The sequence below is a fragment of the Xenopus tropicalis genome, chromosome 3 (genome assembly GCF_000004195.4).
Source record: "Xenopus tropicalis strain Nigerian chromosome 3, UCB_Xtro_10.0, whole genome shotgun sequence".
Taxonomy (NCBI): domain Eukaryota; kingdom Metazoa; phylum Chordata; class Amphibia; order Anura; family Pipidae; genus Xenopus; species Xenopus tropicalis.
The window spans coordinates 100,591,278-100,612,879 of NC_030679.2; the positions used below are offsets into that span (position 1 = coordinate 100,591,278).

The 21,602-nt window shown below is 37.1% G+C and overlaps 1 protein-coding gene across 2 annotated transcripts in view; it reads left to right on the top strand.

Annotated features, from left to right (window-relative positions):
• The window catches only part of prtg (protogenin), a 72,837-nt gene that overhangs the window by 7,558 nt on the left and 43,677 nt on the right, over positions 1 to 21,602 (top strand). The window lies entirely within an intron of this gene.

The window sequence follows — 21,602 nt, forward strand, 5'->3', positions numbered from 1 at the left end:
TTTGGATATTTTTAGCTGTAGTCAAACTCAGTTAGCGAGGTTGTATTATTTATGTAATGTATGTAATATACCTTTTATCCCTGTAAAACAGGTGCTCTGTGGGGACCCAAAATGTGTCAGTATTTCACTTTACTTTTGTGACTGTTTCTCCATTTTGTCTAACAACCATATGTAATAAAAGGCACTATGTTTGCCCAGGAGCAGTAACCCATAGCAACCAATATTATGATTGCTTTTAAACAGGTGACCAGTAAATGCTTCCTGCTGATTGGTTGCTATGAGTTACTGCCTAGACAAATTTAGTTCCTTTTATTACATAAACCCCTATGTCTTAAATGCATAACTCTCCAACTGAAGGGCCAGCAGAATGGTTAAAGGGTTTGAAAAAAATATATATAAATATGTATATAAATAAAGAAAAGAATATTAAGGAATCAGCTATTTGTATTTACTTGTCCAGTACATTTGTAATAATTAAAGCAAGAATTTGATTAGTTACTATGGGTTCTTTAAATCATAGCTAAATAAAACTGAACCAAAACCATATATGTAAATATAGGACATTTTCTGTATTCAGGAATGAAGAGACATTTCTTAAAAATTACTCCAAAATACTATATGCTTGTAAAGACATAGAAGTATTTTTCGAGAATTTTGATGAGGATTGTTAATTTGTTCAGATAATATGCACCGGAATGTTTGAAGAGGCCTTGTCGGGTAGCTTGCTGAAATAAAGAGGAAGCTACAGCTCAGTGATTTTCTGGTAGATGTTGGAAGACAGGGTTCAGATCATAAGAAAAACACAGTTGCTTATACAAGGGAGGTTCCTCCGAGAGGGACAAACTTCTTGGTGGCCATTCCTCACCTACATATTTGTTTTTCTAGTTAACCTGGCACTTCATATAGGAACCTTAGCTTAACGTTTTAAATTATATTACTGCAGGCACTCAATATGAAATTGCCAATGTGGGCCTTCTCCTAGAGTGCTACTGTATTAGTAATACTGTAACTACTGTATAGCCAGCACTTGGAAGGATTAATGGTTCTAAGAAGCCAGATAGCAATAATAAATGTAAGTTCTGCAATTTGTAGTGTCTCAATAATAAGTGATACGTGTCTGCAAGGTTATTATATTCTACTGTTCTGCAGACATTCCTCAGGGTTACTATTGCACTGGTGAGCCAGACAATGCCCTCTTTGCTTATCTTTCTTCCCTTTTTCCTTTTTCTGCATGGTTTGGCCTAGGAATAGCTTCTTTTGTCAACCCCTTCTGCCTTTGTTGAAGAATGGTTTATAACTCTGAGCAGTTGCTTAGCCAAAGGTCTATTGTCATGTTCTCCCATTCAGCAGCTGTGTCTATTGTTTAAAATGCAGAATAATTTATTGCCATGGATGAGATGGGATCTGCTGAGAATGTGCTTATGTATGTATATATGTGTGTGTTCATATGCAGAACTCCCCTCCACTTTGTTATGTGTGTGGAGGAAGAAGTGAGTTTGCTGTTGTTGAGCAATGGGCTTATGTGTATATTTTATTCTGAGACTAAATGGGGGTTCCCTAGTCATCAGGTTTTACACAATGCATTAATAATCATTGTTCATTTCCAAGGATATCTTCTGGCCAAGCACCCCATCTCTGTGACTGAAGGCCACACTGTCTGTGCCTGAAAACCCACCTTGCATTTTTAGTACTACAGTTTGGCAATTTCTGTTCCTTGACTTTAATTCTCTGCTTAACAGTGCTAAGCAATTCCTCCAGATCTCGCAAATATGTCCGGTAATTCCAGTAAAGTAGAATAATTGACTAAAAGGATGGGTGGAATAATTTGAATAACCACTTCATTGTACTGAGGTTTTCTTCGAGAACCTCTCATTTTCCTTCTCAAGTGCTTTAATTCCTTCATTCCATCTCTAGAAAAGAACTCTGACACTTTCTGCCAGAGCAATAGAAAAGGCTCAAAGAGATAGACCATTTCTTTATTTAAGGATTTATATATCTGATGGGAAAAGACAAGCCAATATATTTGAGAAATCTAGAATCTCCATAATGCAAATGAACATAGTAGAAATATCATTAAAATTTATGCAGAGTTAGAGATTAATTTATCAAAGGGGAGCATTATTTAACATTTGTACATAATATATTTTGCTGTTGCATGTTTTTTCCCCAAAATTTCTTAGTTTGCTTATTTTATTTTCAGCCAAATCGCATCCTTGCTGAGGCAATTACATTAATCAAACAGACTCCCTCTCACTAACATTTGCAGTTTCTTGCTAAAAATAAACTACTGACCACACACACACAGCTGCAAAATAATCATAATTGTGGGCATTTCACTAGTGAAATAAACATGCACTGAAAATACTTTGGTTGCACCATGCTGGTAGCCATGCCATAAACTCCCTGACATACCACCAACTCTAAGCTGTAGAAAGTACAGTACTCATTCAGTATCATCTTCTTTTTCATCCCAGGGCTTAACAAGATGCAGAGAGTGTAGCCCTGGTAAAGATTTAGACATGGGGTAAAAAAGAAACTTGGACCCTTGATGTTGGCTGTTTAAAACAGAGAAGCATAAAATACAAAGAACAGGCTATAACATGCTTATTGTGCCTAATGTGCTTACAACGTGTAGCAGTGTCCTTAATCATAGACATTTTAACATTTCTGTAACGCTCTAAAAATATTTTGAATAAGTGTTTGCTCAAAAGAATGAGGTGCTGTATTTGTAAGCAATAGATTTCTAAGAAACATTCCTAGTGCTTCAGCTTTGCCCATGTCTGTGGTACTATGGAAAAATACTGGACAAGGAGGAATATTCTTATTAATAAATCAGTTTGATATGTGTGCCTGTATTAGCTCAGCATCTTAATAATGCTTAATTACTCTGCTCTAAACTCAGTTTTTATTACTTGGTTGTCTTGAAATGTTTCATAGTGTTGCTGGATCAATGATTGGAGTTTGAAGTAAATAGTAACACTATTCTAGATGCATAGCAGGTATATTTACATTAGCAAATATTCAGAACTGCCCACAGATGTACTAATAGAGAGCTTGTTTGGAATAGTTGTAAAGAAATTGTTTTATGCCATTTTAAAATAATTATTAGCCTGCTTTGTAGCAGCAGAGTTTAGGAAAATTGTAGAGACAAAACACGATTCAAGCACTGAGTAAATTTTCCTCAGTTTTAAATATTGAATGAACGCCATATTGTCACTACCAAAAGTGTACTGACTTCCCTCTTGAGGTTTGATTTGTTGTGTTAGTGATTTGCTTTGTATATGACCTCAGTAGTAGCATAGACACTTTATCAGTTTCAGACAGGAAGCATAATTATATAAGGGCAACATTTAGCGTGAAGACACACAGACCTACTAGTAGCAGCCCACTTGTCATGGCTACTAAAATAGACAATGCTGATCATTTACTGATAATTGTTTTTACATGTGTTTTAGCAGAGGCAATTCTCATTATTGTCTATGGCAGGTATTTTCTGGAGTAGCTGTGAAAAATTAGCTAGTACTAGTAGCTTAGTGTGTCTTCACCCTTAGTGCAATACTCTTCCATAGACTTTCCCATGAAGCAGTTCAGGAACTTAGTTCTAGAAAAGATGTGGTGACAAACCTCCCAGAGTAACTATAAGTATAGGATTATGGCACAATATGACACACACAAATGTGGCATTTTTAAATAAACGGAAGTACATATTTAGTTTTTGTGTTTGCTTTGCATAGAGCTAGTGTGGTACAACTGTACACCAGCCACAGGTTAGGTCTGGGCTTTATTTTGCCCTTCGATAGTGTATATATAAAGGGATGAAGCGTAGTATGCCTGATTTTGTAGTTGTTGAGTTGGTTTGCACTTAAATTGCTTAGGAATCTGGAAGTTAACCATTTTCTTAATTAAACCTTTGTTGTTGGTCCTGAACTGTGAAGTAATATTGCAACTGTAACTTAATTTACAATTCTGGTTGCCTTTTGGCTACAGAAAACCATACATTATGCATGCTCCCTTAAACTCGATGAAAACAGCTAATACATATCAACGGGGCCAATAAACCTCTTCTTGACATCCAGCAAATTAATGTTTGAAATATTTGGGGAAGTTTATACAAGACATTTTGCCTTAGGTGTACAACTTTTCGAAAAGATTTAAGGAATTAGCAGCTGCTCCTACACAATATTTCAACTATGTTTAGCCATTTTGGGAAATCTGTGGAAACTCTCCAACACAGGGTGAATAATTGTTTTTGCTTTTAAAGTAAAAAGACTTCTCATTTGGTAAAACTTTACTGATGCAGACATGATTGGCAATAGAAGTTAAACGCATACTGACATCAAAATACGGGGGGTTTAATTTGTGCACAGTATCAAAAAATGAATCAATATTTAAAAAGATCTATATTTAAGGTAGACAAAGGTTATCATGAAAGAGGTGGCTATCTCTTCAAGATGCTGTTTTCCATTTGATATGTAAGCTAAGACCCATGCAGTGGAGAAGATTATATCAATGATTATAAACTCATTGAAACAACGCAGCACTATAGAAATCATTTACTGTGTTCTATGGAAACTGGAACATTTATCAATAGGGGAACACCATTTTTTTCTTTCATTTTAAATTGTTGCCTTGTCCATTGGCTCTAAGAAGAAATCAATAATTGGTCATGGATTTACTGATTTAACTCCTTGTGTGCTCACTGATCTACCTCTGTGGTTTAAGCACCTCTTGAAGGTCCAGTCTTTGGGCGCAGCCCCCCAAGAATCTTCAACCTTTTGTTGGGCTTCCCCTTAGCTCACAAAATGTATACAGATATATGAAAATATTGGCATGTCAGTCAGCCATAGTTCCACAAATAGTTGGACAGCAAATACAGTCACCCCAAATCTCATCTTAACTGATCTCATGCTAGGAGATCAAATCGGCCTTCTGGTTGTTTCTCACCATTACTTGCCTTCAGGCTGACACTGCCTGCCAGTGCTCTAAGCCCGAATGGGACTAGCCTCACAGTGTCCAGAACTACTGGTCTATGTGTCACAAACCTTATCTGTAAATAATTTTGCTATTTGTTGAAATTTGCTTAAAGTTATGCTGTTTGTTTTGACTTATCTTACATCTTTAACCTAGTATAAGTGTTATATGATTGTGTGTGTGATTGTAACTGCAAAATATAGCATTTTTTTAACTTAATGTACTGTGGGTTAAGCTTTGCATGTAGGGCCCTGGAAATATTGTATAGTGCCCATGACTTGAGTACATAGTTCTGTGTCAAATGAATGGTCCAGTTAAGGGGTTGGTGTGGTGCATGTAGACTTTTTATATGTTTTGGGTTGTAGAATAGAGCATATATATAAACCTGCCCCTAACAATGACTGTGTGAGAAGCTATTTATAATTGTCATGTATCTCTTGTGCTGCTTTGTAAATAGCCTACATTTTCCATACCTTGTTGCTGTCAGATGGACCAGCAAACTATCAGAGCCTAGCTTAGCTAGTCTATCCCACCTGCCAGCGAAAAAGCAAAACAAGCACTCATCACACACTAGACTATTATTTTTTCCTATATTATATTTTCCTTATTATCATCCTTAGATGTAAAGAAAGTCTATGGACTACCCCACAGTCAGGGATCATAGAAGCAATGAGGGCAACAACAGACCAGTTTGGACCAGAAATTAACCAGTTTTTTTAGCATCATTTAGATCAGGGCTGTCCAACTGGCTTTGATGGTTTACCTTTCTGGAAGCTTTAAATGGTATCAGTACTGAGATTAAATGACCCCCTTCATGGTTCACACCTCATATTCAGCCTGTAATCCCCCTGTATTGTTTAAATATGTAATTTCCTGTACTGCTCACACCTTTTAATCCTTGCATTGTTCACCCCCTGCAGTGTTCACACCTCAGGCTCAGGCTGTAATCACCCACATTGTTCCCCTGTTCACACCTCAGACTGTAGACTGTAGGAGCAGTGCCAGCATTATGTCAGTGTATACTGTCTGTGTGTGCCATATACACAGGCAGCATAGGGCAGAGAGAGTATGGCGCACATAGGCAGGGTATGGCAGTATGTGCCATACTCTGCCTGCTCTATGCTGCCTGTGTGTGCCATACTCTGTCTGCCCTATGTTGCCTGTGTGTGCCATATTCTGCCTGCCCTATGCTGCCTGTGGGAGGTGAACCTGGCAGGGGTTTGTTCTGGGAGTTTGATAGCATTTAAAAATAGTCATTATATGGTCCCTAAGATGTGTAATTATGTGATGGGGGTTGCTGTGCTATCCACAGGGGAAGAGGAGGCATAGGGACTTAAGGTTGTGTCTTAATATGGCATAATATAATTCTTTCACATATGAATGAAGGGTGATATCCCTACAGTGAGCACCAACCATTTGGGTTTTGCTGCGCTATCACCATGAATGTGGGTATAGTCTTAAAAGCTCTTGTGATAACATGGGTGTGGTTTGAAGTGGGTGTGGTTTAAAAAGGGGGAGTGGTCAAACTGGCTTCCATTATCGGCCCTCTACCGCGTTGGCCAGAAAAATTCCGGCCCTCGGTACCACAGAAGTTGAACAGCGCTGATTTAGATCAAATGGCACGTCTTTACCACCAATGTGTACTTGTCCGCTCTGAAACCGCTAAATGGAATGACTTAGTAAGTTCATGTTTGGCAAGTTTACATTGCCCAGAAGTACAGAGAGAGTTTTGGGGTGAAACATTTTTCCCAATAAATTTGAGATCTTAAAATGATTTTGCTGCAAAGGCCAGATAGCCTTTAACTGGAAACTACGGTTTGGGCCTTGAAAGTTGAAACTTTAAGGTGCTACACTTACTTTGGCAGTGGCATCTTCTCTCTCTCTCTCTTTATATATATATATATATATAGAGAGAGAGAGAGAGAGAAAGAGAGAGAGAGAGAGAGAGAGAGAGATGGACAATTATATAGCAGAATGGGAGCGCACTCATGGAGAGTTGAGTCTTCAAATTTAAAGTAATTAAATAGGCATTGAAGACTGTAGGAAGCACAGTTACAGTTACCCAGTATCCAAAAAGTATCCAAAAGTATCCAAAAGTATCCAAAAAGTATCCAAAAAGCTCCAAATGAGGGGTTGGCAATCTCCCATAGAGTTCAAATTAAACAAATAATTCAAAATCGTTTAAATTATTTCCTATATTTTTATTATAAAATAGTCACTTGTATTGTCCTAACCAAACAAATATAGCCATTTGGATTGCAAAATACTCCTTTTGGAGTTATTTGATATTTAAATGTTGGCAAATAATGGCAAAACCCCTTATCCAGAAAATCCCACGTCCCAAGCATTCTGGACAACAGATCTGTATATGAAAGAAAAGGAACTAATATAATATATTTCTCAGGAAAACTACAATTATTTATTATTTTCTCTGTACAAGAATGATCCTTGGGTGGTTTCCCCCTAAAATATGCCTTCCCTTCTTTTCAGTGCAAAAGACAAAGGCACACTAATGTATATTTGATTATACAAGCTTCATGTGCATAGTAACATCTAAAGAAGGTAATTACAGGTTAGAATCATTTTTGTTCAAAGGGACTCTTATCAGCTATCTGCCAGTGCCTATAAATAAGCCAGTGGCCTGCAAAGCAAGTTGTTTTGGAGACCATATTTCACATTCCTGCAGGCACACACAAAATAAACACATTTTTGTCTTTTAAACCCATCAGGGTCTTGACAAGGATTGCTTAAATGCAAGCTATTTATATAAGAAAATAACATATTTTGAGGCTTTAAAAAATTACAGCTTAATACTCTGCATTTTTACTTGCTCCTTGCTAGTGCATGTTGTTAGAATGCAAATTGTTTTTTCTTATTCTTTGTGTTAAACATTATAGCATTAAATAATTACATTTGGCATCCCTGCTGGAGTAATTGCATGTTTATTTGCAACTGTGCAAGTATAGATGTTAACTTGCGCAAGTGCCTTTGACAACAGCAGCCAATAAGTTTGTTGCTTTAATTTTCTAGCTTGTAGTAGTCTGTTGAAAATAACTGCTGATTAGCAACTGCACTTGTCTGTAAATCAACCTTTAAGTATGGTTTATTAAATCTGTGTCTTTAGGGGCTTGTACTGACAAGCATTTTTATCTGTGCTCCCCTGCGGTCGTAGAGCACAGGAAGCAACGCACCCCATTCTTCCGTATGTGGCTGTACTCACACAGTTGTGTTGTGTTCCACCTGTGTTTGGCTCTAACATGCGCCTGTGTTAGTACAGCCACTTATGCAAGAATGGGGTGCGTTGCTTCTTGCTCTCCCCTGCAGTGGAACGCCACCGCAGGGGAACACAGGAAGAAATGCTGGTAATTAAGGTGCAGCATTATTAATTCACTTTCGATATTATTACTGCATAATCTGAAAGTGGCCAGGGAGAAGCTTCAAGACGAATTCCTTCATAGAAGCATTTTCATGCACTGCCTGAACAGTATTTGTTAATTTTTTACTTCTCAGTCTATCTTTTTAATATTATATCTTCTTTATCTACTCTGGGCATTTGCTCATTTTTCTCAGGTAATAAAGGCTAGTTTTGGCTTTTATTTGTATTGGACAGCGAAAAAAAATATGAACTTTGACATTTTTTGCCTTGATTAGGGAATTACTAGAATTAAAATGTGAAGACATTTCTAAGGGCATCTTCATTTGCCCTTGGGTGGCTGAGCTGGTCTTTTTAAAAGGGCCTTGCTATAGTTTGACCAGTGGTCACTGAACCTTGGCAGAAATCTCTGCTAACCATCTCAGTCACAGGCTAGCAGCTGGGAATTGATTCGTTTAACTATCCAGCCTCACATTCTTCTGTCAAGAGCTTGTCAAGCAACAAAACAGCCCTATAGAGAGCTATTCATTTACCTAAAATGGATGAGGTGCATTATATGATTGAGTGGATTACTTTTGGGTCAGAAGAAGCCTCTTCGTTGTCGTGTTTTAATTTGGCTTGCAATCAAAGAAGGATTTAAGCAATAACTAGAAAATGTTTGTTCAAGGAGGGGACAAATTATTTCAACTCTATCAGGACAATAACTCGCTTTCTAACTCAAGTCTCTAAGAGACAGAATAGAACTGAAGAAAATGCTTCAATGCCACACCTGCTTATACTGTAGCCTGCCTTGCTGTTTCAAAGGGTGTCAAATTAGGAGAAATGTGTGTTCTACAACAATTTAGAATACAATGACTATTAGACAAGTCTGTGAATAAAGACAGAAAACACAAGAAACATGCCATGCACAGTAGACATGCCAGTCAAATTGCTGACTAGGCATGCAAAATTAGTATACATTAGTTAGTTTGAAAGTACAGCTGATACTTTAGCATGCAGGAATAATAATTGAAAAGGGTCATGCCAATCAAAGGAAGAGGTTCCTTTTGCCTATTGTGTGTAATGTAAGCTTAATGGAAGTGTGACCTCACAAACCATACATTCAGACAACTGTTAGTTTGTGGTTGCCAAATTAAAACTCCTATCAGCTTAAGTTGGCTTGCCAGCCTCGTTTCTGTATTGAATAGGATATTCATATGCATGCAGTATGGATCAGAAGACAGTATTCCACAAGCTGCAGCTTGTCTATAAACCATAGTTGCCAGGTTGCCTTTGAATAAAATCTTTTACATAAATTCAAATTGGTTAATTTATTTAAAAGGGAAAAATATAGTCCTTTTCAGAAACAGTTGTTGGTATATGTTTTGCTTAAGGCACAAGAGACCCTTTGTGACATATTCTCATAGTAGCAGTGAAGGAGTTAAGGGGTCCAAGTAGTGTTTTAAAAAAAAAAAACTATGGCAATAAACTTTGATTTTCTTTTTTAAAGCAGTCCCCACTGAGGTTGTTTTCAGATCTATCCATTAACATCACAGTCATGCTGTGTTAAAATGTAATTTAATTCCGCAGCAGGCTAGTGGGTAAAACAAAGACAGGTTGCCTCCCCCAGGACATGAAATGTGATAAGTGCTAACATATAGTAACTTAAGGAGGATCTTTTTCTCCTAACCACCCTCTACCACAGTGGACATCCTGCTTCCCTAAGGCCTTGAGTCTTTGCAAAGGTCAGGTAAAATTATCTTTAATAATTAAAGGCCAGAGCTGCGGATTTCACTCACAGAGTTATTTATTAAAAAGAAAAATGTTCCCTCTCTTTCAGCTTATGAATTATGCACGTCTGTGTGTGTGTGTGCTCGCTTGAGTGTATCAGTGCGTGCAATGGCTTAGGTGTGTAAGTATGCACTTACAGTGGTACATTTTCTCCCTGGGAAGTGGGAGTTTTTTACCCAGCTATTTTCAAACTCTTTCCAATTAAAACACTTATGCTTAAGAATGCAAGAATAAACAATAAAAATGAAATCCAGAATCTGCTGCCCAATTGTATTTCACTCCAGTGTTACTTTTTTGCATCAAAGCTCATTTAGTTGATTTAAGCTAACATCAGCAGCTTAGATACAGAGAGCTGTTGCCTAGCACTAGGTGAGAGCCATTCTGTTGAAGTCATGGCCAGTTAGCTTAGCTCTGTCATGTTTATTTCACACCAGAGCATTAATGGTCATTATGAAGTGATGAGAAAAGGACCATGCTGTTGTGCCCTTGTGCTAGAAATAATACCCATTAAAAAGCAGATCTCTCCAGTTAACCTTCTGCCTGGGTTTGAACGAACACAACAGGCCTTCACACATGAAATATGACCTACATGTTTCTTTTTCTCTTCTGGGATAAACTATAAATTGTTTTGATATGGCTTATTCAGAGCATTATGAGGGATTTCCAGCTGGCTCAGTGCCATGGATTCAGTGTGACTGAGTTAGAATTTCTGCCAGTTCTCCGATAATACTTTTCGCTGTCAGCTCCCAGGGCAGTGAGTGCCATGGCTTGTTAAACGAAGTACAGTGGATAATAAAACATTCTCTCATTTTCAGTGCTGTCTTTGATAAGGAGCTTGTTTAACTTTCCTGAGCAATGTTTAAAAAGAAAGGAAAAACCCCAAATCCCTGAATTACTGTTGCACTAAATAGAAGCTTGTCAAGCACATGTGGTTACTGGAACATCATATGCTTAAAGCAAGATGGATCATGTAGCATGTCAGGTCAGGCACACAGGAGTTGTAACACTATAAGATTTGCTGTAGAGTTACAAGTAGGGTTGCTACCTGGCGGCTGTTTTTCCAGTTTGTGAGGCTTGATGCCAATATTATTAACAGACAAAAAAGATAAAAATATAGGAAGGCCACTATATATTTCCACAAAAGGTGGCAACCCTAGATGCAGGATATCTATGTTGGATTCCATTTAAATTTGCGCCTTCTGTCCACTGGCATACTACCCCTTCAAAGGGAAAAATTCCTTCTTATATCTGTTACATTTCCCTTCCTATTGACATGCAGCCCTTAGAAGAGGAGCTGCTTCCATTTGTCATGCTCCTCGGTGGGTGCTATGATTCTTCCATATGTACAAATGTAAACAGTACTCCAGCAGCCTATTGCTGGAGTTTTTTGGGAGGGGGGTAAGTATTGCCAGGTGGGGGTGGCATGGGGTTAGTTTAGAATATTGCAGCCCTTGGTTTCTTGATTATATAAACAGTATCACTTTAAATACTATTATGGCAATGTCTTGTTGGGCATAAATCACAAGCCACATCAGTTTATTCTATCACATTCTATTTTACCCATGCTTAAGCTTTTTGAAAAATTATCCTGCACTAATTTTGCAAATAATCTCTTATGATTACTTTTGCTTGTTCTTCTCATGTGTACAAGCAAATGTTCTAAATGAATATGCATACAAGAATGCGGCTTTTAGTATTAATCAACTTTCATTACAAGAAGAGAGATTTTGGAACAGTACTGAACTCTGGGGCAGTACAGCAGCAGAATACCAAGACTTGCATAAAATTCAGGAGAATTAGCTCTAATATGTATTTTGTTCTGGGTGAAAGCTATTGAGCGATCTCTGGGCAGTACAAAATATCGTACTTTATGTAAGCTCATTCAGTACTATTTTTAGTTTTGTGTTTATTTTCTAAGTACAGTGTCAATTGACTGTGAAAAAGCTTAGCGTTAAAATATTTCCCTTGATCAACAAAAGGACAGGAGTGAGAAATGGGTCTGCTAAAATGTCACCCAGATGAACTCTGCTTTGCTATGTTTTTGCCTGAACATGTGTCGGGAAGTCCTGTATACAACAGACCCCGAAATACTTAAATGCAAGCAAAACATGGACAGAGACCTTTGAAGTCTTCCAGTCCATTCTGTGAGGCCTCATTTGGAATTTCTAGCCCAGAATAATCAGTCATACATATTCAAAGGGGGCTTTTTCTCTCAGCTTCCAGGCTTGAGAATTCACCAGGCTCTATTTATTTAATCATCAATTATTTATAAAACTCCACCATCACATCTTGTGTACCAATCATCATAGTGTAAGGATTGGATGGGCTTGAAAAATATTCTGTTAAGGTAGCAAGCATATTTAGGAGCCTATATATTATGCTGTGAAAAATTTGCCGAAAAAATTGTGTAAAAAGTTGTTGTAAAATAAACAGAGATGATCACTGTCCAAATGCCAGATTTTATGCAGTTATTTTACACAAGTTCCGGCAGAAAGAAAAACGCATAAAAAATGACGCATATTTTACGCTGTTTTTTTACATGGCAAAGCCTGGGGATGTGTGACGTTGCCGTTCTTTACACAGCATAATAAATCTGCCCCTTAGTGAGTGAGTACAAGGAATACATGAGAAAACGAGAAACATTGCTCCTTATAGGACTGATAACAAAGAGTGTATGTGGCTATTTCTCTCCTTGTTCACATGTCTCCATCATTACAGAGATACTGTCTTCATCAGTCATTAAATTATCCCTTGCTTTACCTTCAACGCACAATAAAGACAACCAGGAAGAATGTTCTGTCATGCAAATGTGCCATTAGAGATCACTATATCCAATATAGCATGGTTCCTGGTTGGCTCCTCAAAACCTGTGACATAAAGTTGTCATGCAGCAAGTTTATAAACTTGTTCCCATTTACTGTCCTGGCAGTACTATTGCTCCAGTCAATATCAGGATAATTAAAATCCCCAGTTATTATCACTTGCCCCAAACTAGCAGCCTTTTCTATTTGCAACAGGAGCTGAGCCTCCTCCTCTTTGCTTACATTAAGGGGTCTATAGCACATCCCTATCATTAATTTAGTAGATTCTTTGCTGAGAAGCTCAACCCATAAGGATTCAGCTCCCTCTGTTACCCCCATCAATTCCTCCTTAATATTTGCTTTTAATTCCTGCTTAACGAACATAGACACTACTCCTCCTTTTCTATTGCCCCTGTCCCTCCGAAACAATGTGTAACCCCCAATATTAACTGCCCAGTCATGCAACTCATTTAACCAAATTTCAGCAATGCCAATCACATCATCTCCATGTGCCATGGAGTGCCACAGTATTGAAAATATAGGTTCAAACTACTGTTCCGCTTGAAACATATAATTACATCCATAGAAACAGCACTCCCAGCGATGACAAGAAATGTACGGTTCTCTAGCTCATTATATGTAATTAAAGAAGACTGGTATGGTGGGATCACACATCACATGACATTGTGTCTCAGTTTCAGGAATTTATATTTTCCTACATTTTATATTTATGGCCTAAAAATTTGGGGTGTAGAATACTGCCTTATAACTTGTAAATACTAACAAGCAAAAAAATAAGTATATATATATATATATTTACTATATTTCACCTAACTGATTATATCAGAAAAAAATATATTAATATAGCACCCCCAAAAGCTGCCCCATCTAGGTCTTTCATTTAATTGCCAGTGAATGCTATTTAGACCTGAAGGAATTATATGGAGTTTTCATGTGACTGTTTAGCTACTTAAGTAAGTTAATTCTTTGTGGAATGGCAGCAAGCCATGGGAAAAGGTATGTGTCGGATTAGATGTCATCTCTAGAAGGCAATCACTTGGCACACTGTTCAAATAAGCTCCCCTGGTAAGGGGAAATCTGTGCAACTTCCACCCCCCTAAAACCATGGGGGCCACACAAGATGAACAGCTTTGAAGGTGGTTAATGTAGCTTGCTGGTTCCTTTTTCTTGACTCCTTTCTCTAGGTTGGAAGGGGAGCTGTTTGATAAGTATATTAGCATTTATTGTACCATTTCTGGGGCCACACACTGCTTGCTTGAATCATAGATAGTCAGAGGGCTTGTTTTGATGTTATCAAATCATACTTGTTTCCTTGCAAATTCTAAAATATACTGTGTGCTATTTGGCAGCACATAGAAACACTATTTAGATGTGCAATTGGTGCAGCTAATGGAAGCGCCAAAGTAAGAAATAAAAACACCCATTACATTTTTATTTACCATATTCATCAATACTGTAAGCTTATTATACTAATAAAGAGGAATGGTTACATATGGGAAAGGGTTTAGACAGTAAGTATGGTATGTTTGTGGTTATGTATTTTACTGTTATAGTGGGCATGATAAAATGTTGTCTGTTGCTTTTTTGGCTTGAGTATTTTTTACTGGTGCTTGAAAGAGGGTAATTTTACAATACTCATGGGACTTCATTGTAAAATATATTCAGTTGCTATTTAGGTATTAAGATGATGACCACATGTGGACTAATTATTATGTATATTGCTACATACATGCATAAGATAATTGCACCAGTCTCAGTGACTGGTCTATTGCAGGATCCATTGGGTCACTAGTCAACAAGTTATGCGCCATTTTGTAATTATTTACAACAATGTTGCTAATTTATGAAGTGAAAATATATCTCCCTTTTTGACATGAGTTTGAAGTCCCTCTTCTTTCCAGAGAATGTATGCACCACCCATTTTCAAAAGCAGAGGGGCTTCAATTGTCAAAATCCATCACTTTACAATGGAACAAGGGGAGGGATTGTATTATACTGTGAGCTTAAGGTGGGTGGAGAATTGGTCCATACAATCACAGACAGACTATCATTGTTTCCTTTCAATCTGTGGAATCAGGTATTCCTGCGTAAAAAAAAACAAACTTTATAATAATTTTGGTAGTTCAGATAATGTTTTAACATAACTCAAAATAAATGAGCTCATTTCAAAATGGAAGGTATAATTTCCCTGTAATTCTAGTAGTCTTTCTACCAAACCAGAAATTGATCTTAGGAAGGCCCAAGTATGAGGAGGATAATCAACTGCTAATCTCTTATCTTATTCATACTCAGTGTTCAGTACTCAAGTTGTTAGACTTTGTTGTTTCAGAGCGGCATTTAAACATTTTTAAAGAGTAAATGTTTTGTTTGTCTGTTGGGGAAGTCATAGAGTAGTTAGTTACCATCTTTGGTTTTTGCTCTGTTTTTCATTTCTTTTCTTTTTTTTTCTCTCTCTTTTTTTTGGTTGAAAACTCTGCCCTTTGCTCTCTCACCTTTTAATTACTGCCATATGAGATGGGGTGTTAAGCTGGTCATTTAAATGTTTTCCTGTAAGGTCTCTTTCCTTCCGGAAATGTTTTCAAGACAGAGCAAATGTGCTGAAAGCTTTGAGAGTTCTAGGACTGCAAAAACAGAGTGTGCTTTAGCGTGCCGCTGCAAATCCATAAGGATTAAAGAGCAGAAGTCTTATCCATATCAGTTATTACATCTCATAGATATGCAAGAATGAAGATTAAGACATGTTTTCAGAAACAGTCCTTAGCTCCAAGCGTACAAAGCACCCAGTCCAGTTTGCCACGTAACATGCCTTTTGTGCTGCAGAGGTTGAAGGAAAGTTTTATAATTCTTCACTATATTGCTCCAGTAACGGAAAGCTAATATGGCAAAGAGCAACCAATTAGAGAGAGGTGTACTGAAAATAAACAGATGCAGTGATTTTTCTGCCCTCCCCCAAATCTAAATTTGCTTATGGCCAGTCATATTGTATCCATTCATATGGCCCTAGGACCAGATGGTGGGATACCTGTAAGGTTCAGTCAGTGCATTTACAGAAAGAAAGAACTGGACAATCAAGTTAATATTGTCATAGTAATTCCTGACAATCTAAAAATTATCCTCCCCAAACATGCCACACTAAATGCAATATGATTGGCCAACCCAGGAGTAAAGCTGAAAACTCCATCAAGTGGAGGCCACCGGACATCTAGGAGATTATGTGGCACATATTTCCACTAATTCCTATATGATCCCATCACTGAGCAATTCAGTTCTGTCTGACCATCCATGAGATTCAAAAATTGTTCACATTCTGTTAGTTTGACTTATGGATAAACAGTTGGATTGTCCTGAAGAGGTGTTTCATCAAGGGGTGCCTTAGCCTGTTGCATTAACACACGGAGGGTGACTTGCACCTAGTAAATCACAGACTAATGCTGTTTTTATATAGATTGTAAGCTCTACAATTGTATTTATTGTTATACTTTGTATTTATCTATTATTATCTTATTAACCCCCTGTTTGTATTAACTGTACAGCGCTGCGTACATAAGTAGCGCTTTATAAATAAAAATATACATACATACATACATATAGGTGTCCAGGAAGACCAGCAATTTGCATGTTAACCAAGAAGAATCAGCATTGCAAATTGTGCTCTGTTTACCAATGCAGATGTTAATTTGTGACTGCATACAGCCTATTTCATGGAATATCAAGCAATAACTGATTGTATGTATAACTCAGGTCTTTGATAATTTGCATTGCATGCACAGAGTTATTTCACTCAATAAAATGTCGATAAACCTTTGGTTTTTCAGTGGTTGAAATGTGATTCCATACTTCCTGGGCTTCATTCTCAGATGTGAGACTACACAAACCTGTTTTAAGTGCAGTGGATAGTAATGGGCTTTGACAGTTCTAGGAAGTAACAACTGTGTTTAAACTGTTTTGATTTGTAAACCACAAAGTGGATTAACATGTTGATGGAAGGACTAGTATCCTGGAAATGAAATATGCTATACAGCTACTTAGAAGGCATGTAGGAAGAAGTGAATGAGGTGGTATTTAGCACTTTGAGGAATTCCAGACACAAACTGAGGTCATCCAGTGACTGAAAGCACAGGATCCCTTGGCAAAATGCGTTTATCAATCCAATTAATGCCTTCAAAAGCCTTGGGCTGTGAAGAACATTTATCTTATACAATGGTCTGGGGTTACTAAGCTAGTCTTCTTGAAAAACATAAATTAGGTTAGGACAACCTTGGTGGCTTCATTTGCTCTTGTAGGTGCAAATGAGCAGAGTTCTTGCTCCGCACACAGATTTTATGCAAATACTATTACCAAAGTTTGTATAATTTTATTTTCCTTTAGCATAGCTATTGTTAGCCGATGGGTAGAGACCCAAAAATGGGTCCCCATACTGTTTCTGTTGGGTCAGCAAGACCATCTTTTTAATACTATTCTTCCTACAATAGAAAATACTAATACAGTGTCAAATTGAATCTAAACTGAATTTTGTTTTGCAAAGCTTCAAATTAAATTGGCGCCCTACGACAAAAGGTTAAGAAATATTTAGCAAAGTTATATTGGTTCAAGGATTCTTTAGAACCATGAAATGTGGTCAGTAAGTTTGACCAGGTTTTCCCAAAATGGCACAATTTGGTAAATACGCTTCTAAAATTCCATAGGAATGAATAGAGATTGGGGGAATTTTACTGTGGTGAGCTCTTATTTCACACTTTGATAAATCTATCTGATGCAATCACACCTTAATACCTGGCAAAAAGTTGGAATGGCAGCAGCTTCTAGGGCATCGGTGCATACACATGCTTGTCACTCACAAGATGATTGTATAACCTCTTAATTCCATGGGAGAAAGGAAGCAGCTCTTCCTCTCATAGGGCAGGGTGTATGTAATAAGCCTAGAGAGAAACTTGAGCTAGGGAACTCACAAACAATTTAAAGACATGCACCTTGGGGAAAGGAAATAGTTGGGAAGCTGTACTGCGGATTAATCTAATATGTGTGGAGATAATCCTTCAGGCTATTGGCTGCATTAGACTAAGGATGTATGAATGGATCTACTTAAAAAACAACTAGGTATGTCTTTTAAAAAAATGCATATAGAGATTTCCTGTTACCAAAAGTTAATTAGCTAGGGGTGACAGTAGGCAGGGTCATGCAGCTTGCCAACCTGCTTGCTTCATTTACTTAGGGATTATGTTATGCTATAATATAATTCTAATGCAAAGGGATCTGTTGACTTTAAAGTTATTAACATATTCAACATTCTCTTTATGGTAGTTAATTAGAAAGAAGACAAAAGGGAAAATGCAACTGTAGACAATAGTTTAACAACTTATGTTTTTATGAGACGCCTCTCTATCTTTTTTTTTATAATAAATATATAAATAAAATAGAGTTCCAAATAACTTTTCCCATTGTTTTTAAGTTATATGTACATGTAATTATAGGTGAAAGCAATGTTTTTTTTCATTTTCTGTTCTCTGGGTCTGATGCTTAAAAGAAGGAAAGGTACAATCACTGGGGGGGTTCCAAAATATTAGGTACCCCCCTTCCCCCCAGTGATTGTAATCACTTATTTTATACTCTGGGCTGGTGCCCCTGTCAGCAGAAAATTGATCCTCTTCCTCCTGTCTTCTTTCTTCATGATACTGGGGCCTACGCATGCGCACTCGGCCTTTGTCATTGTACTTTTATATGTTCTTGGTGACTTATAATATCCCCTTATATTTTACAGGGGGTACTTTATTATAATACATTTTATTAACTATATATAGTGCGTGGCTATCACCCTATCAGCATGGGATGCTGGGAGCATATTCTGTGTTCTGATGCTGGGCTAGATCATATCAACTGAAAGGGCTTGTGTTGTGTTCTCCTGGTTGTAAACCTGGGAATTACACCCCAGTCTAAAAGGAAGGAGTGAACTTCACATAAAAAAGGCAATTACATTTATGGCTTTTCAGAGGGGGTTGTTTTCTTGAACAACACAAGTCGCTTTAAAGTGGTTTTATTTTATTGGTCTTTCTGCTCCCCACTGCATTGCCTGCACAGTGTGCTTTTTAAACTTCCATTAGCACTCGCTCGGCATGCTAAATAACCATATATTTTGTCATAACAATGGAACCCATTGTCTAAAAAAACTGATTCCGGGATGCCTGTGAATGTCACACAGGTAACCTTCAAAAGAACAGCATCACCTACAGTTGCTGTGAAAAGTGACAGTTGCAATGTTTTTACATACAGTAACATTACCCCTCACAAATGCATAGTGAAGTCTATCCCACAGTGCTTGGCTGTGATTGTGCGGTTGGCTCACATCATGTTGAAACAAATTGGGATGTGTTGTGCCAAGGGGACTAAATACCACGCTGCAATAGAACTGTTTTCTCACACAAAAGTGATGCCTATAAGGATGTATATTGGTATCTTATAATGTTGACCCAAGTGTATATATATATATATATATATATATATATTTATTTATTTATTTATTTATTTATTAGCAGAGATATGTAATGTATTTTGATATACAAAGTAAAACATTTTTTTTGACACTTGGAAACTTATGGGTTAACATTATAGGAGGCCTCAGATTTTTGACATGAGAGATAATGTATGGTTACAATTTGTTTTTAAACTCAGTTGTTTTAACAAAATTGCACTTTAGATCACTCATAGAGATGGAGGATTTTTTTAACAATGTTTTAACAAAATTGCACTTTAGATCACTCACAGAGATGGAGGATTTTTTTTACAATGTTGCACTTTCAAACTGTCCACAGTAGTGGAGATATTTTTAACATTGTTGCACTAACTAATGCACTTTTTTTTTGGATCAGGAAAGCATTGATTATTAATACTTACATGATGTCGGGGGTTAATGGTCACTAGGGGTTAATGTGCATATGATGTCACTGGTACTCCCTGGATTCATGGGAGGCGGCTATTTAAACACAGTTGTTGTATGTAATTGTACCTTGAAAAAGGTCCCAAAAGGGACCGAAACGTCAGTTGTACATGTAATTATAATACACTAATATTTGTTTGAACCACAAGACCCTTGGTGCTGGTTGTGTTTGATTTGGTATATATATATATATATATATATATATATATATATATATATATATATATATATATATACATACATACATTTAAATTAAATTGAAAAGCTTTTAGGACCAGGGTTCCATAATCTAAAATCCAGATTCTGCTGCATTTTACTCTACTTTTTCTCAATACTTGTGTGTAGTGCTAATGTTGATAATCTTAGTACAGTGTATAGGGTGCATGAATACAAAGGCATTCACATATGCACATTATGAGGCACGCTGTTTTGCAGATCCCTGCTAATCACCTGTAATTATGCCATTTTTCAGAAATGCTTTGCATTTGCATTTGTAAAAAATCTGACCTTACAAAGACACTAGTTCTTGGAGCTCTTTGGAATTCATTCCCAGAATTCCTTTAGTTTTTTCAAAGACTGGTTACAAATTGATAATGTTGTTCTATTGAAAAATATGTGGGTTACTCTGTCAAGGCTACCAATGGGGTAAATTCTCAGTGAATGAATGCAAGTATGTGAAAAAGGAATGTTCTGTGCGTGCTTAGCCATGTCCCTATACTTTATTATATAGGGTATATCCATCTAGTAGTGAAGATATTTTAGATCTTTATATTATAATATTATATATTTATAATATTATATATATATATATATATATATATATATATAGTTGTGCAGAAGGGAGACACTGCATTATTCGAGGAGTAATAGAAAAGTCTACTTAAATGTATTTTTTGGGAGGGTGCCTCTCAGGTGAGAGGCAGTTGACAGTAAGTGACCTAATTCACAAACCTTTTTGCCTTATGTAGAATCTCACTTTGGTTATTCATATAGGTTTCTTTTTCAAATGTTATTGCTCACAAGCATTTTCCGAATGTTCTGTATTTTTTAATGTTCTGATTTGCTTGGAGGTAGATTTTAGCTAACAGTCTAATTTGTTCTCAGTCATATCCAGCAAAACCTGTGGAACTGTATATCTGTGAGAAAACTTACAAAATATATTTGAAAGCAGGGAAGGTCACTTTTCAGCCTTGGGGAATGTCAAGTGTTCCTTGGCAGCCAAAAGCCAGTTATAGCCAATGATACTCAATGTGATTTAAGGGCATGCTTTTGCCCAAGCGATTTCTATTTCAGGGGGTGAGCAACACAGTTCTTGGAATTGCCCCTTCGTTTCAGTGGCAATTGCTGGACCCACTGGTGCATATACAGGTCAAACAATGTGGAAGTCTGCATTTTTGAGTGAAAATCACCTGACCCATAAATAATATGTTTAAAGATTACCCTCAGCTACTGTTTGGCAAGGAGTTGACAGGTGTAAGGGAGACCTCTCCATCACATCTAAAATTCATCAAGGCTTTTCCATAGGCTGAATGATCAGTTCTACAGAAAATATTGTTTTATAGCCTTGTGGTAAAATAACTGTAATACAACTCCTTTGACTTTTTTGTGTTCTTCACAGTAACCTTTAGAATGTACACTTAGGGGCTGATTTACTTACCCACGAACGGGTCGAATGGAGTCCGATTGCGTTTTTTTCGTAATGATCGGTACTTTGCGATTTTTTCGTATGTTTTGC